General features: G+C 45.4%; 1 long non-coding RNA gene across 5 annotated transcripts in view; it reads right to left on the minus strand.

Annotated features, from left to right (window-relative positions):
* LOC129397305 (uncharacterized) overlaps positions 1 to 17,526 on the minus strand; it is a 524,961-nt gene that overhangs the window by 445,680 nt on the left and 61,755 nt on the right. For 3 of the 5 annotated variants that reach the window (XR_008624583.2, XR_008624581.1, XR_008624582.1), the window contains one exon: positions 4,518 to 4,589. The exons of the other annotated variants lie outside the window; for them this stretch is intronic. This is a non-coding gene — a long non-coding RNA (uncharacterized LOC129397305). The remainder of the gene's footprint in view (positions 1 to 4,517; positions 4,590 to 17,526) is intronic. 5 annotated transcript variants of the gene reach the window in all.

Raw genomic sequence — 17,526 nt, forward strand, 5'->3', positions numbered from 1 at the left:
GTGAGATAAGGTCAAACTTAATCATTGTCAGTTAATGGAAAAAAAGTAGGAAGAGTGGGAAGGAGATAAGGTAGAGTCCACAGAGGTAAGTAAACAAGAATTAGAAGTAACTGTCTACAAATATCATCATGCCCCCACCCCAGGGAAAAAGGAGGCATTAGAAACCGACTTTGGGTCAATTTCCCATGCTGTTGGACCAAGAACTCTTTCAGTGCTATCCCAAATAGTGCAAGGACCTGCACACCATTTTTAAGTTGGAGGCTTCCAATTCAGGTGATGTCAGGTGACGTGTATATATAACATACAGATGGCATACATTTGAGCAGAATTGGATTTGCTTGGTCTGCAGAAGACCACCCAAGAAAAATTTTGGAGATTCTCAGAGGGATGAAACTGAGCTTAGCCCTCACCTGGTGTGGGACCTCAAGCCTTTCCACTGATGAGCAACTGTTAACAACATAACTAGAACTCCCAGGCCAAATACTAGAGACTTGTTAGGGCCCAGGTGAAAGAACTGATGACTCTTTTGAAGTGTTCCTCACATGCTGTTGGTTTCCTTTCTTTTATATTTACATGCGTAATCTCTTTTAATTATCACAGCAAATGTTTGAAGTAGATTTTATTATTATTCCCACTCTACAGATGGATGAGCTGGAGCTGAGACCACTATGGCAAAGCCACAGCATGAATCCATGTCATCTAATTCATGCCCTTTACACTATTACCACCTGGTAGAGTTTGCAGTAACACTACTCACTTCTATTACAGTTAGAGCAGAGGCTCCAACAAGAACCCAGCGGTGGCCAGATTTCTTCCTGCTTTACCAGATAAGAAAGAAAACAGTAATTGGGTGACAATACCTAAATTCCCTTTGGGGTTCTGGGCATAAGAGAAGTGTTACATGTGCCTTCCTTCATAGGATAACAGACTCCAATGCTTACAGGACTTCTGAGAGATGTTAAGAAATCAATCCCCATTAGACAAATTAAATCTAAATAAATAACACCCACTCTGCATCTTCCTGGAAAAACCCATCCCAGGCCCACATGGCTTCAGGCAAGTTGCTTAGAAATCATGAAGATCATGTAGAGACACAGGATGCAAATGCAAGACACCGATCATTTGGTCTCCTCCTTTCCATGGCAGCTTTCCACCAGGAGGCTATGGGAAGGTCATGGCCACCAGATGTTGCTGAGGACAAGAAAACTTGTTCCTGGCTGGGCTTTGCCAGAAGCCTCCCTCCACCCTGCTATACCCATGGTGTTCTGACAACCCTGTGGTGCTCACATCCACAGTGGCCTCTCCATTGCTTCCAGTGGCCCAACTGCCTGGGCAGCAGGAATCGGAGGGGTGTGACACGGAGACACAGACCATCTAGTACTAAATGTTTGTTAAGGCTGAGTAGAGTCTGGAATGTTGGCTTGAGGGCTGCTGTCGGAACCATCAAAGCAATGAAAAACTTAAACGAATATGCCATTTGAGATGTTCTCCGAGGTGGGTGAGCTCTTACAAGCAAAAACTGGAAGAACTACTCTGGTAGAGGAAATTCCTTTGGACACTGATTCAAGTTCTGGCTGTGCCACAGTGGTGTCATCTCACATACCTCCCCACTAACCTGCTCTCCCCATACTATGTTGAATTTTCTGTCTTTAGCCAAAGCCTCTTTCAGCCTAAATGAGACCTTCTACTGGTGGAGCTTCAAAGCACTCCATCTCCCAGCATCCCCCACCTTCTCAAATTTCATTTAAAAGACCATGAAACACCATCTCTACTCCCACAAAGATAAATGCCATGCAATCCATTCTCCAGCCTAGCAGGTCTTTCTCAGGCCATCTCACATCACACACTCACCCTCCAGCTTCCTGCTGCCTAAGGTGCTTGAGTCACACCAGATCCCTTCTTCTGGGGAAGCTTGTCAGATAGCTCCTTTTATCCCACACATTTACACCAACCGCCATCATCACCATGCATTCAAACTCACACGCCAGGACAGGCATGGACCACAGATGTCCCAAAGCCACATCTCCTAATCCACAGATTCACACATCACATTACAGGAACTCAATTACTTGGTGACTAAAGTCAAGCTCAGAATCTCTTCTCTATATTCAGTAGATTCACTCTTCCTCACTCAACTTCCTCATTCCAACAAATTCAGAGATTCTCTACTTTTCTAAGAACTTACAGGTCCCCCTTAGACCTCCATAACACCTAGGAGAGTTAGATGTCATTACTCCCATTTTATAGAACAATAAATCAAGGTTCAGAAAGATTGAGTGACTTGGCCAAGTTCACACATCAGGCTGGAGACTGCCTGCTGAGATTCAAACTCAGATTTGTTGAAAATCTATGCTCTGTCTAACAACTACAGGCTGTAACACAAGGGATTTACACAAGATTACACAACTGTTCAACAGTGTTAGGAAAATAGAAACAAGAGAAAGGACAGGGCCAGAGGAAGAGAGTAGCAAAGATGAGCTAAGAAGGTAAACTTATTGTCAAGGTAAAGAGTTGAAGTTTTACGTTACAGGCATTTAACCATGCCAGTTTTTTAAGCAGAAAAGCAAAACTAGGGGGAGGAAGCAATAACCTAAGTAGAAAAAATTCTCTAAAAATCATGTGTCAAGGTCCCTGCCTCCAGCAAAGGCTTCCCTTAAGCCATCCAGACAGGGTGGAATGGTTTCTCAGAAATCTAAGCCACTCCATGCCTGTGTGGTATGAAACCCCATGCAAATGCCATTAAGCCTTCACCAGAGGCTCCCTGCCATGGGCTCTCCCTGTCTCCAGCTGCCCCAGGACAGCAGGGCTGCAGCAATGGCTTGGTGAGCAGATCTGGTTTGCAGCACAAAGCTTTGCACTCCCCCTGGACTGTTAGCCCTGACACAGTGCATAGCTGTGGTTTCTATGGGAAAGCCCCTGGCTACCCACACCAGGCCTTAAATGTAGGATGAATCCCACAAAATCTCCCATCCGAACCTGCATTAGGACTCAAATCCTCGGCTGATCCTGGCAGGGCTGGGCCTCCGGGCACAGATTAGCACAGAAACCCCAGGAACTCAAAGCACCTGCAGGCAAGGATCACTATGGCTGGGAAGCCAGCATCCCCAGGTCTCCCTGGCCAAGTCAGATCTCTTTTCCCAGAAGTCTTTTCATGGTGAATAGGACACTATGACCAGGAGTCAGGAAACCTGGGTTCTTGTTCTAGGCCAGTCACCAACCAGCTCTGGGGCCTTCAGCAAATCACTAGCCTTTGCCGGGTCTCTACTTTCTCATCTCAGGAATACACCACCAGCCCTTGCTACTCTGCAGAACTTCGTAGAAGAACATGTAAGAGTATGGATGTGGAAATCATAGCCAACTTCCTACTTGGTGGGATACCTGGAGAAGACTCAGAGATGGCAGATAGATAGATAGACAGACAGACAGACAGACAGACAGACAGACAGACAGATAGATAGATAGATAGTTAGATAGAAAGAAAAACAGATCATCTCCCAGATTTCTGGGAACAGTACAGATGAAAGATGTTCTTCCTCAGTTTACTCATGAGCATAGTCTTACTTTCAAGGCGGTATGCCTAATTTCTTGTGAGATAATAAAGATGATAATTCAGTCAGGGAGATGGATAGAGCCTAGAGGAGGAATTAAGGGTGTGCACTTAGCCATCACTACTCTACCTCTGTTGAGCTGTGCCATCTTGGACTAGTTACACAGTTTCTCTGGGCCTCAATGTCATCATCTGTAAAATGAGATTATTAAGAGTTGTACCCAGTTGTGGGTACATAGTACCTAGCACATGCTCAGTGCTCAATGAATGGTGGTTGATGATGTCAAAAAGGAATTCTGACTTTCAGGCTCTGTCTATGTTGCTCTGTCCTTCCACTCCTCCCCATCCCACACATCCAAAGTATATCTTGTAATTGTGACCCTGGGTGTGCCTTGAAGGGTTTGGCTCTTTCTTTTTCCTATGCACTCCTCCTGGAAAAGAGCAGACCTGCTGAGGCAACCAGCACAGAAACAGAGCTCGTGCCGACTCCCAACTGCCGGGGATACAAAGGGCTGCTAGGGAGATGGAGCAGGAAGCACAGCCCTGGAAGAGTGCACTGTCTCCCCAGCATCCGACAACCGGCCTCTCAGTGTGGAGCTCTGTGGGGCACAGTTGACGACTGTCACTCACATCCACTGACACCACCGTCCATGCCATTTGTCAGCAAGCAGAATGCCCTCATGTGGTTTGACCTGACTCTCTCAAGTCCTGGGGAACAAGGTTGCACCCTCCACATGAAAACAACCATCTCAATGCACAGAGTCTGGTCAGATTCACAGCTGGAGTTTGCATCAGTCACCCACCACCCTGCAAGGTTCTATTCTTCAATTCGACCAAATAACTTGCAACTGGGGACACAGCCCAAACATGGAACCAGGAAAGGTCAAGGTTCCAAGCTACCTTCGAGATCATCCGATCCAATAACTTCATTGTTCTGGTAGGAAAAGCAAATCCCAGCGAGGGGACTTACCAGAGATCATACAGTTGGCCAGGGAGTGGCTCAAGGATCTAGGAGTAGCAGAGGCATCTTCACCCCCCTCACCTGGGAGAAAACAGAACCACAAAGAGGGGGAGGTCAGCTGGTGGAGGGGACTGACACCGGTTGCATTTCAGGGGCTTCGCAAGGGGTAGAATGAGCACTGGACTGAGGGTTAGAAGACCAGGGTCCCCCACGTGTCTCTGCCTCGAATCAGCTGGGCCCCCGTGAGCTGTCACTTCCCCTCTCTTTGGGTCTCAATTCTCTCTTATAAAATGGAGCATCCCATCCACCTCTAAGAATGGGTTCAAGGAGCAGATGAAAATGTGTTTTGAAAATCCTGAGGCTCTACATATGTACAACCAAATTCTGCCCATCTACACAGCCACCTTTAGCTGTTGTCCCCAAGGCCTGGAAGCAGGCAGAGGGGAGAGTTAGGTAAGCTCTCTGAGCACATCCAAGGCTGGAGGGCTTCCCTCAGCAAAGGGGGCCCAGAGCACCAGGCTAAATCCATGTCATTCAAGCAGCGCTCAGGTTACGTCTAAGCAGCTTTGATTTTAAAAGATTAGGAGGGCCGCAGGGTGGAAAGAAAAGCTGATGAGGCAACAAAGTCCTGCCCGCAGTACCACACTGCCCTCTGCAGGGTGTCTGTGAGAAGGCACCTCGGCTGGCCAGGTCAGGTTAATTCCGACTGCCCAGGGTCACAGATCCATTCCCGTGCCTCCATGCAGCGCAAGCCCTCTCCAAGTAGAAACAGGGATTGGGGGGGGCTGCAACCACCCTCAGTAATCTGCTCTGTCTTCAAACAGCGCAGGCCTTTCTTGGTGTCTGGCCCAAATCTTCCTCTTGTCCTGACACCAACCATCTTCCAACCTGCCCTCCAAGGAGCCTGCCTTAGCATCTCTTGCTTGTGACTCTAAAGCCAGGATTTAGAAGGTTCTAGAAAACAGAACAGCCCTGGCTCCTGCCCACCTCATTGTACCCTCTTTTCTCCAGAATAAGGTGGTTTCTCCATACCCTGGACATATTTTGGTCCTTGGAGAAAGCCCCCACACTGAAGGAGACGTGTCCTGCCTGAATCAACAGACAAGCCAGCGTCCTGCAGGTCTCAGTGATGAACCAAAAAGTCTGTGACTTTCACGAACATCAGACCCAATCTCCACAAATGATCTGGGATTGCGGGGGACATCCAGGGCCCAGAGCCTGCCCCCACAGCAACAAGGAATGTCCTCCAAGGCCCTCATGGCACCAGACCTTCCCCCTTCTCCATCCTCTCCCTGGCTGTGTGGTTCAGAGTGGGGCACTCTGCAGCTGGCTGACCAGCCTCCAGGCATGGGCTCAGGCCATGCTCCCTGTGTGCCCTGTGCAGACCCGGGGAGCCGCTGCAGCCGGCCTGGCCATGTGACACGGGTGATTCACACACGCAGACGCCCAGACCAGTTTCTCCTTTCTTCCTCTCCCAGGCCATTACAAAAGGCACAGTCTCAGCACAGTGCTGCATTGTTCCCAGGGTCAGCAGAGGCTGGAAGCTGAGGAGAATTAGGAAGACAGGGAGTTGAGCAGCGTAGGGTGGTTTTCCATGCAGCATATGCACCTCGTGCAAGCCAAGCCCACTTCCTGTCTTGGCTCCAGCTCTGGAGCTCAAGTTTACATCTCCCTCCTTCAGAACCAACTTCGGTTTGGGTTGTTGGCTTCTTTAATTTTCCACTCTCCGCACGTGTGCATTTCTTTGAAAAATATGCACATGCTGTTTCTTTTTTCTTCTCCAGCACACATCATTCTTTAGAGACTACAATATAAATTCGGAGTCCAGCAGCCTTTGTCTTTAAGAGCATGCTTTCTCCTTTGTCTTCTGCTCTCTACCCCCAACAAGACACTAAGCACAGACAGGTTGGTGGATGTGATCAGAGGTACACGTGGGCAAGGCCAGGACTTGGGGGTGCAACATGAGTGAATGGAAGAGAGAGGAGGCTGGTCAGCAATGGTGGCAGGGGGTGGGGGGTGAAGAAATTTGGCCATGACTGGGGCAGTCAAGGATTTGGGAAATTATTCTAATTTTCCTGTTCTTTAATTATGAAAATCTTCGACTCTGGGTAGGTGAAAATAATTTCCTGGTAAATAAACACTTGGAATCAGAAGGGCTTTTGGCAGCCCAGTGGTCCCATTCTGATCATCTGAGAGGTAGTCCTTCCTCTACAGCAGGCCCATGGCCAGCAGGACAATCTGTCCCACGGCTGAGCAGCTCAACTCATTAGAAGGAGCTTTGAATATCAGGTCAAAATGTGTCCCCCAAGTGGTAGGTTGTAAAAATGGTCACCCTTTTTCACTCCTCCTTGTATCCATGCCCTTAACATGTGACTTTGCAGGACTGATCTATGACTTGCTTTGATCAAATGTAATGCCACGCCATTACTGAACTTAGACTTCAAGAGACCTCATATACTTCTGCTCTCTCACTCTGAACCCTGTCACTGGCATGAGAACAAGATCAGTATAGTCTGCTACAGGATGAACTAACACATGGAGGAGAACTCTGTCATCCCAGCTTAGGCCTTCCTAAGCTTAGACTCTTACTCTTTCAAGTCCTGGGGAACAAGTCCTGGGGACAGCCCACAGCCAGCATGACAGCTGACTGCAGATGCACGTATGAACCCCAGCTGAGATCAGCCAAGCCTGGCCCAGGTCAGCAGAACCACCCAGCTGAGCCCAGCCCAAATTGCTGGCTCTCAGAATTATGAGCTAAATAAATGTTGTTTTAAGTCAATAAGTTTTGTAGAGTTTTGTTATGCAGAAAAACTAAACCAGTGCAGCCCATAATAGCCCTCTACAGCTATACAGAATAATCTCGTGATTCCTTGTCCCTGAGGACAGCCCTTTAAATAGTGAAATACTTATCATTGCCTCTAAGCACCAGAATGACTCTTGGGGAGGTCATGCTACTAGCTCCTGTTTTAGAGGAAAATCACCCACCAAGACATCCTTCGCCACTTCTTTTTCACTAGCTGCCAACCTAGGAGCTGCAAACATCTTGCAGTTGCTGTCAGCATCCTTCTACAACATCTTACTCACTCATTAGAGCACTCTGACAGCCCCATACCCCAATAATCTGATCTTTCCAGCACATTTTATTGAAAATTAAGAGAAACTATAAGATTGAGATGAGGAGGACACTAAAGTACAATGAAAGTAGTTAAGTAAATTAGGCTTCTTGAAGCCACTTCTGACCCAAATCTGCCAAAACTGCCAAAAAGCCTCCAAAATGAATGTCCATGGAAGGCTTCACATGGAGCCCCAGCTCCATGGGTCACAGCAATTGAGGGTGGTCAGGGGCTGCTGCTTCCAGCATTGGCCATGTGAAGCCAGCAGCAAATGCATTGAACTTGGTCTTGGGGCTGATGGGGAAGGTCATCACCCCCACCACAGGAGACAGATCAGACCTATGGCAGCCTCCATTTGGAACCAGATGTGGAGGGAAGTGGTGTGGGAAATGGCTGCCATCTGTGGATTTTCTGGCTGAAGACTTGACTGCAAAGTTTGCCAGTTTCAAACGAGCCCTTGCAGCTTGGCTTCCTGTTTTCCGTTTGCGCTCCCCGTGTGTCACGGCACAATTATTCTGGGAGACGTGCTCAAAATGGACACGGTCTCCAATTTTCTTTCCCTAATAACAGTGCGGGAAATAGGGGTGAGGAAGGCAGTTGAGAGAGGAAAAACCCCAAACCTCAGAAAAGGATGAAAACACTTCTAAACTCAATTTCAAAAATGAGAAAATCAAAATCACCAAATCGCAATACACAGCCCTCTACTCATTCAATCCAGTCCCCTTATGGCTGAGCGGGCTACCAAAGAGAAGAGACTTCATGGATGTGAGGGGTATGAGTTCTACTTTCATGGGATCAAGAATATTTTGAAATTTTCTTTCCTGGGAGCCTAAAAATCATCCGCCTGGGATGGCAACAAGGTCAAATGGCTGGTGGTAGGGTCCTGAAAAGATGCCGTCCACCACCAATTATTTTTCAACCACATACATGGCCTTGGCCATGGCTCAAAGCAGAACAAAGAAAGGGCAACTCTCTTCCAGCTCTTTTTTGTCTTCTACTGGACAAATTAATCAGCCCCAGTGCCCAAATCCATTCTTATTCATGGCCAGGAAAGAAGATGGAAGTGTAGAGTATGCATGTTTTAAAGGTCTTTGGAACTGTCTTGCTTTTGGATTTTAGATGAAAAGATTAGGATGTGTTTGTCTGTGTGTGCCTATGTATATGAGCCTGGATTTATCCAGGCTTTTATCTATGTGCCTGGGTACACATATTTGCGTTTCTGAAAGTGCCAGCTAGTGTGTGAACATGATTTACATAAATAAATATATCTATAACATGTACACTTGGTACAAATGCCTGTGTGAGCCCATGAATGTGCACACTTGCTGGCCAGCATGTGCATAAAGTTGTGTTTGTGTGTGCATGCACATGAGTGTGTGAATGCCCCACATGTGTTGCACTAACATGTCTGCAGTCTATGTTCAAGATGGGGTGGCATGAGTGTGCATGCTAGCACACAACTGCCTGTGAGAAGGTGTGTCTGTGTGTGCACGTGTCTGTCCGTGCAAGCAGGGCTCCTGGTCTCTCCCCATCTCCATCTCCACCTCCCCCTCCATCAGCCCACAGCAGCCTCTGTTTGCCTCCCTTTTGGATCTGCCAGCTAATGGCAGGAGTTCTTCTCCCAGGGAAACAAAACTCCTCCCTGCTCATTTGTGTCTCATCAGAGGGCTAACTGGCCTGGAGGGGCTCCAGGCTCCAACCCGTAAATGGCAGCCCACGATGGCAATGGACGACTTTCTTAATTGCCCGTGATGCTTGCGGGTGCAGTGCAAACACAACGGTAGCTATTAGGCTGCGAGGCCTGAAGCAGGGTTACATTTTGCGCCTGTGTGAATTTAGTGTTCCTGGGAGTTGAGAGGCCAGAGTGGGTTGGAGCCACCGAGAGGCTGTTATTATGGCCTGGCATGAGCCTGCCGTTAGCTTCTTGAGACCCTGAGGCCATTTCACCACACTCCAGAATTGCAACCCCCTTGAATTTCCAAACCAGGGACCCTGGGCAGCAATCCCCCCACCACACACACACACATGCACACACACACAAAGTCATGCTTCTTCTTTCTCTATTCTGTCTCTGATTTATTTTTCTTTCTGTCTCTTTCTCCTCACTCTATGGTTCTTCTCTCTCTTTCACTCTTCCCCTCTATCCGTTTCTTGCTTCCTCCCTTCTTTCTTCCTCCCTTCTTCTCCTCTCTCTGCTGCTCTCCTAGTTCATAAGCTCACAGCAGCAGACCTAAAGCTGGACAATGACCAGCATCACCTTCACCTGCCCAACCACCAGCAGCAGGCTTTCTCCTTCTCCAGCCCAACCCCAGCCCAGTCTTTCCCTTTGGTCTCCATCCAGCCCATTCCTTCACAGTTCTGGGTCCCAACAGGAACATTTGTTATGTATACGTAACTCTAAGGCTTTGAGGAGGCTGGAGGGGTTTAGCAATGAGCTTTTTGTTTCTTTTGTTCTCCTCTGTTTGCCCCCTCATAGACGCCCATGATAACCAGCACTCAGTCTCTTGTTTTCTGCGTTGCTGGCTTCAGCTCACATGAGGGAAACTGAAGATCCAAAGATAGCGGGAGTACTCTACACCAATACATCAAAGGAAAGGTGCCCAAATGCAGGACTCCTCCATAGCTTAAGGCACAAAACTTCTCCTCCGTAGGCCCAGATTGGAAGAACATGGGTTTGAAGCCTCCAGTTGTGGGTGGCACTTGAAGGAATTTGGAGCAATGACAGAAGACTGTGTGATTTCCTCTTGAGAGGAGAAGTGGGCCAGGAAACAGTGGTAAGACACTGCTTTATAAATGGCTTAAAATATCCTCATTCAAATAGTTCTTCAGAACATGTTGCTTGGCTCAATGTTTATGGGTGAATAAATGATGAGTGAGTAAACAAATAAGTGAATAAATGAATGACTAGAAGGCAATTACGTTCCCTTTCCTAGAGATTCCTAGGAATGAAAATCATACTAAATCTGGATGATCTCTCCTTAAAGTAAGGGAATGCATAAGGTGACATCAGCAGGGCTCTCCAACAGGAGGAAGTAGCAATCCTCCAGTAGGTCCCCTCCCCTGGTGGCACCCAATTCCTTTGTGTATTAGTCTCCACTAATGATCTCAATTGACCTTCCCACCAATAAAGCATTGGAGATGAGGAAGCTGTGACGTTATGAGGATGAAGGCATTTCCAACTCTTTCACAGTTTTCATCCAATAGCACAACATCTTCTCTGGTCCTTCATCTCAGCCAGGACCATGAGAGGCTCCCAGGTGACCCCACATGGAACAGTAATGCAGATGCCTAATGCTTTTGTCCTTCTTATTTTGTCTTACCTTGCCAGGTGTAAGGGCACTTTGACTGGGGAGGAAATATGCAAGTTCAGCTCCTTTGCATCTAGTTGGGACAAACTCTGAAGCATAATTTGCATTCTATCATGCCTCTGCAGGATCAAGGTAAAGTTTATCCTCCATGAGTTTATAACAGAAATTTCATGCTTGCTTGACTTCTTCCCCTTTTCTTTCCTGCATGCCCCACTCTCTTTCAAGTTTCTCCTAGGATCATTTTGTTAAAAAATCACTTGTGCACTAATAGTCATCTCAAGGTCTACTTCTGGAAAACTGATCTTAAATAACAGAGTGCTCAAACTAAAATGCCTACTAGAGTCTGTTGTGAGGAGGTATAGAAACCTCACACTCTACCCGCCTTAGTTTGTTTCATGCTTCTATAGCAATACCATACACTGGGTAATTTATAATGAACAGAAATTTATTTAGCTTGTGGCTAAGTCCAAGGTCAAGGAGCCACATCTGATGAGGGCCTTCTTGCTGCATGATAACATGATGGAAGGCATGACATGTGTGTGACAGACAGAGAGAAAGAAGCTAAATTCATCCTTTTTTAAGAAACCCATTCCCAAGGTAACAATCAATTGATGAGGGCCCTGCCTCTAATCATCTCTTAAAAGTCCCACCTCTCAACACTGCTGCACTGGGGATTAGGTTTCCAGCACATGAACCCTTGGGGAACACATTCAACTCACAGTGGCATCCAAAGACAGCAGCCGCTCCCAGTGGGAATGGCAGCCATACTGCAAGATAGCTTGACTTTTTAAAAATGTTTAACAGAATCCATGGTTTCACATATCTCTCCATTTTTAAGTGTGAAAAACATCTGAGATCTTTTTTAACACACTGTTCAAGCTGAGCAGAACACATCCACAGATGGGATTCATATTCTGACTACTAGATTTCAATCTCTGCATTGGTGGTTCAGATTCTAGTGAAGAAATGATTGGAGGTGACTTCCAACACCACCCAATCAAAAACTACCAAGTATTGAAAAGGGCAGAAACATGACCCATGGTATCATGACAAATCAATTAACCAAAATCAACTTGAAACCTACACGGATGTTAGAATTATCAGACAAGGAAATAGAAACAGTTATTACAATTATATCTATATATGTTCAAAAAGTTAAGTAGAAGATATTTTAAAAGATCCAAGTCAGACTTCTACAGATGAAAACTAAAATGTCTGAGATGAAAAATACACTGACTAGAATAAATGGGAGATCAGACATTACAGAAGAAACTTGAAGACTCAGCAATATGAACTAGCCATGAGAATACATAAAGATAAAAAGACATTATAGAAAAACTAACAGAGTATCACTGAGCTATGGGACAACTTCAAGCAACCAAATATATGTGTAATTGCAGTCATCAAATTTGAGATGCAAGGGAGAACAGAAAAATTATTTGAAGAAATACTGGTTAAATTTTTTTCCAAGTTTAATGAAAACTATATACCCACAAACCCGGAAAACACAATGAATGCCAAGCAAAAGAATATGAGGAATATCACACCTCATAATCAAATTGCTCAAAACCAGTGATTAAGAGAAAATCTAAAAAACAGCAAAAGAAAGGTACATTATGAACAAAAGAGCCAAAGTAAAGACAGCAGATGTCTCATCTTAAAACAGTATGTGAGGGAAGGCTGTAGGGCAATATCTTTAATGTGTCAAAAGAAAAAATATCAACTGGAATTCTATACCTAGTGAAAATATCTTTCCCCAAAAAAAGTGAAATAAAGAAATTTTCAGGCATAAAAAACTGTAAGAATCTAACACCAGCAGACCTACATTAGAAGAAATATTAAAGTCCTTTGGGAAAAAAAAATTAAACCAGATGGAAATATGAATGAATGTGCACCAGGAATTAAGAACACCAAAAATAGTAACTTACATTATATGAAAAACTTACCTAAAATGAATTGCAGATGTAAACATAAAATATAAAACTATACACATAGAAAATATAGAAAAAAACCTTTATGGTTTCTTAAGATTTCAAAGTACAAGTGATAGTAGAACTAATTGATAAATTGGACTTCATCAAATGTAAAAATATCTACTCTTCAAAATCAGAATGAAAAGACAAGGCACAGACTACAAGAAAAATATTTACAAATCATGTATCTGATAATGGGTTTGTATCCAGATTTATAAAGGGAACTCTCAAAATTCAATAAAGAAAATAAGCAACCCAATAAAGAAAACAAGAAAAATATCTAAACAGACACTTTCCCAAAGAAGATACATGGATGGCAAAAAAGCACATGAAAAGACATTCAACCTCATCAGTCATTAGGGAAATGCAAATTAAAACCACAATGACATAGCACTAAATCATTATTAGCATAGCTAAAATGGAAAGGACTGACCACATCAAGTGGTGGTGAGGATGTGGAGGAAGTGGAACACTGCTGGTGGGATTGTAAAATAGGACAAGCATTTTGGAAAGCAGTTTGGCAGTTATTTTACAAGTCAAATATACACCTACCATATGATTCAGCCATTCCATTCCTGGATGTTTACCCAAAAGAAATAAAAGCATATGTCCATACAATGACTTGACATGAATTTTTATAGCAGCCTTATCTGTAATAGCCAAACACTTGAAATAACCCAGATGTCCTTTAACAGGTGAATGGGTAAGCAAATTATAATATACTCACATGATGGAATACTACTCAGCAATCAAAAGGAATGAACTACTAATACATACTACAATCTGGATGAATCCCAGAATAAGTATGCTGAGTGAAAGAAGCCAGACTAAAGAACATACATAGTATATTATTCCATTTATATAAAATTCTAGGAAACTCAAACTAACCTATAGAGAGGTAAAGCAGATCCATGGTTGTGTGGGTGAGAGAAGCAAGAAAGAAAGGTTACAAAGTGCCACAGAGAAACTTTTTGGGATAATAAATATGCTCAACATCTTGATTCCAGTGATGGGTTCATGGGTATACACCTGTGTCAAAACTTATAAAATTGTACACTTTAAATGTGTGCAGTTTGTTGCATGCCAATTATACCTCGATAAAGCTATTTTAAAAACAGCTTTATTATACTTATTTATTGATCTGGCAATCAACGATGATGTGTTTAAAAAAGAAAAAGAAATTGTCAAAAAAGGTGAAGTGTTCTTAACCTGGACGTGGAAGCAGGGGAACCATAACCCACAGGTCAGCCCTACCATGGCCCAGGGTTCATTCATTCCCTTTCCACATGCCTTCATAGGCCCTCCAGTTGACTGAACATTTACTCCAAGGTCATTTAATTAATATCCATGAGAAAATGAGAATGTATGTGGATTTTCAGCAGGGACAAGAGCTGCATCAACTCTTTACTTTGTGTAATCTATATAAAAGTATGCCTTTTATCAAGGCACAATGCCTTACTTAAGCTTTTATAAAAAGTACCTATCCTTTACAATAGAAGCATAAGTATACAGTAGATCAAATATGAGCCATGAGTGAGCTGTTTGTTCTCACCTGCTGTGCATCATGATCTTACCAGTGTTTACTAATAACCCAACTATGAATGTGCAATATACCTCTATTACACTGTCTTGGTCTCTGGGTAGAAACCCTCAAACGACGACTTCAGTGTCTAAATCATGACTCTGTATCCAATGGCTACCTCATTTATCTTCGTTTAGATTTTAAGCATTTTCCACTCATCGACATGTGTTTCTCATCTCCCAAGTATGTTCACAGCAGCCCGTGGGAGTGAGTAGAGCAGACACATCGTCCCCTCCTTACAGACAAGAAAACCCAGGCAAAAAGCAGTGAATGGATCTGCCCGATATGACACAGCTAGTCCCCCAGATAAAATCACAGGCCTGATATGACACAGCTAGTCCCCCAGATGAAAACGCAGGCCCAATATGACACAGCTTATCCCCCAGAAGAAAATCCAATATGACACAGCTAGCCCCCCAGATGAAAACTCAGGCCCAATATTACACAGCTAGTCCCCCAGATGAAAACTTAGGCCAAATATGACACAACTAGTGCCCCAGATGAAATCGCAGGCCCAATATTACATAGCTAGTCCCCCATATGAAAACTCAGGCCCAATATTACATAGCTAGTCCCCCAGATGAAAATTTAGGCCCAATATGACACAGCTAGTCCCCCAGATGTAAAATCAGGCCTGATATTACATAGCTAGCCCCCCAGATGAAAACTCAGGCCCAATACTACATAGCTAATCCCCCAGATGAAATCACAGGCCCAATATGATACAGCTTTTCCCCCAGATGAAATCGCAAGCCCAATATGACACAGCTTGTCCCCCAGATGAAATCACAGGCCCAATATAACACAGCTTGTCCCCCAGATGAAATCACAGGCCCAATTTGACATAGCTTGTCCCACAGATGAAAACTCAGGCCCGATATTACGTAGCTTGTCCCCCAGATGAAATCGCAGGTCCACAGACATCTGTTGGAGGTGCAAGCTGATGGCACCGCTGCCACATGTCCGACCACACAGCCCCCAGCAAGGGGAATGGAAGGAATCATGGTCTCCAATCAGTGCCTCACAGAAGCCATGACCTTCTGCAACATCAGTCTCATATGAAAGCCCCAAGGTCGGAGCTTCTCCAATTCTATCAGCCACAGGGATGCCGACCCCCTGCCTATACTCACTCAGCTGGAAGGTGGCCTGAACCCAATGGCCAAAGAGGCCAGAAGATTCCATGGATCTGGAAGCCAAGGTGGAAGCCTTTGGTCCAACTGAGCTCTGTCCCTATGGTCAACAGGCAGTTTAAACAGGTCTCAGCCAGCATCTGTGCCGGAAGCCCAAGGTCAGGAACCACTTCATGCATTCTACATGCCATCAACACAAGACCCACTGCATAGGAATAGGGCTCAGAGATGGAGGCAAAGAGGAGGCAACTGCCCCAAGGAGTAAAGAGGGAGAATGGTGAGGGGCTGATCTCAAGCATGAGCCCTAGGAACCTCACCCCCAGCTTTGCATTCCAGCATTACAGCATCTTGTTCCTACTGCAGTAAGGCCACAAGCCCAAGGGGTCAGTTAAAATGCCAAAGACTATCACATTAAGTGCCAGACTCTTATCTCCAAACAGCTTGAAAATAAACCAGCCAGACACCAACAGGGATCTACAGCTCCAGAACTCAACATGGGGAAGTAATTCAGGAAGCTGGTGAAGTGTGGTGGCTAATATCACAAACCGTGATGTCAAACAAACCTGCTTTCACAGACTATTCTTCAGACTATTCCTAACTGTGCAACCTCAGGCAAATTACTTTCCCTCTCTCAGCCTCAGTTTCCTCATTTAATGCATGGAGATAATAGGGATGCCTACCTCACTGGGTTGCCATGAAGATTAAATGAGTTTGTATACGTCAAGGGCTTAGTAAAATGCAGAGTACACAGTAAGTGCTCATTAAATACAAGTTGTTATTGTTGTAGTTCTGATTGGACAGAAAGGAAAGGGAAGGGGAAAGTCTGGCCTGAGGGGGTTTTGCTGGATGGGTCCTTGTGCAGGAAGGGAATGCAATGAGTCCCCAGATGCCCTGAGGCAAAGAGAGGCAGGAAAGAGCAGGTAGATGCCAAAAGTGGACATAGCAGGCCACCAAGCCCTCTACATGCTTCTTCTATTTTCCAATTATTGTTCTCATTTGACAGATGAAAAAATTGGGACTCAGCTGGTTGCATGGCAGGACCCCACAGCAGCTCTGATTTCATCACAGCCCCTGTTGCTATGGTCTCCACTCCATCCTTTGTTGGGATTGGATCCCTTTCCATCTGGAGATCCACTGGGGACAGGATGTGCCTTTCAACAACCCTCTTCCAGCTCAGCAAACAGCTGACCTGCTCGAGACTATTCCTGACCTCCGCTGCATGGCACCTGTGGTCATGTATTGGTGCCTGTACCATGAGACCCTGAAAAATGAAGCCCTGTCATACAGAGAGCCCCGCAAAGCCCATCAGCCTGCCCTGCTGCCTAAGGCAGAAGCTCAGGGCACAGACTTTCCAGCCTTCATTCCACAACTGTGAGTTGCAATACCTGCCCAAACAGCTCTATGCTAAATAAGCACAAGGGGTATGAGTGGAGAAAGGTGAGTGGAGATAAATCACCAGGCCCTACTTACCAGCAGAAAACAAGCCACCCAAGTCACAAGGTTGGCTGCAACAAATGTCTTAGAGGCAGAGGCAAAGATAAAAGGCTCTAGGAGTTCCAAGAAGGGAACGGAGCCTTCCGGCTGGAGAGCAGGGAGCGGGCATTTGACCCAGGTGACATTTCTGTGCCCCAGACAGCCAAATCCACGTGGATTTAGTTCCTGACTTTCCCTGGTGAGATGCAGGAACAGGTGATGGAGCGGCTAGGAGCTCCCTCCCTGAAGGCCTGGGAGGGGAGTCAGAGTTGAAAAGTGTGCCGTCCTCCTTAAACCTACTGCATCGTCAGGCTCTGAGACTCCCCACTCCACCCTCCCCCACACCTGAGAGCTCCCAACGTGGTCTGCCTGGATTTCCCTGCAGAAAGGAGTCTTACTCAAGACCCCCTTGTGACTTTGGAGCCAGCCTAACTAGGAG

This window comes from Pan paniscus, chromosome 13 (assembly GCF_029289425.2).
Source record: "Pan paniscus chromosome 13, NHGRI_mPanPan1-v2.0_pri, whole genome shotgun sequence".
Classification (NCBI taxonomy): domain Eukaryota; kingdom Metazoa; phylum Chordata; class Mammalia; order Primates; family Hominidae; genus Pan; species Pan paniscus.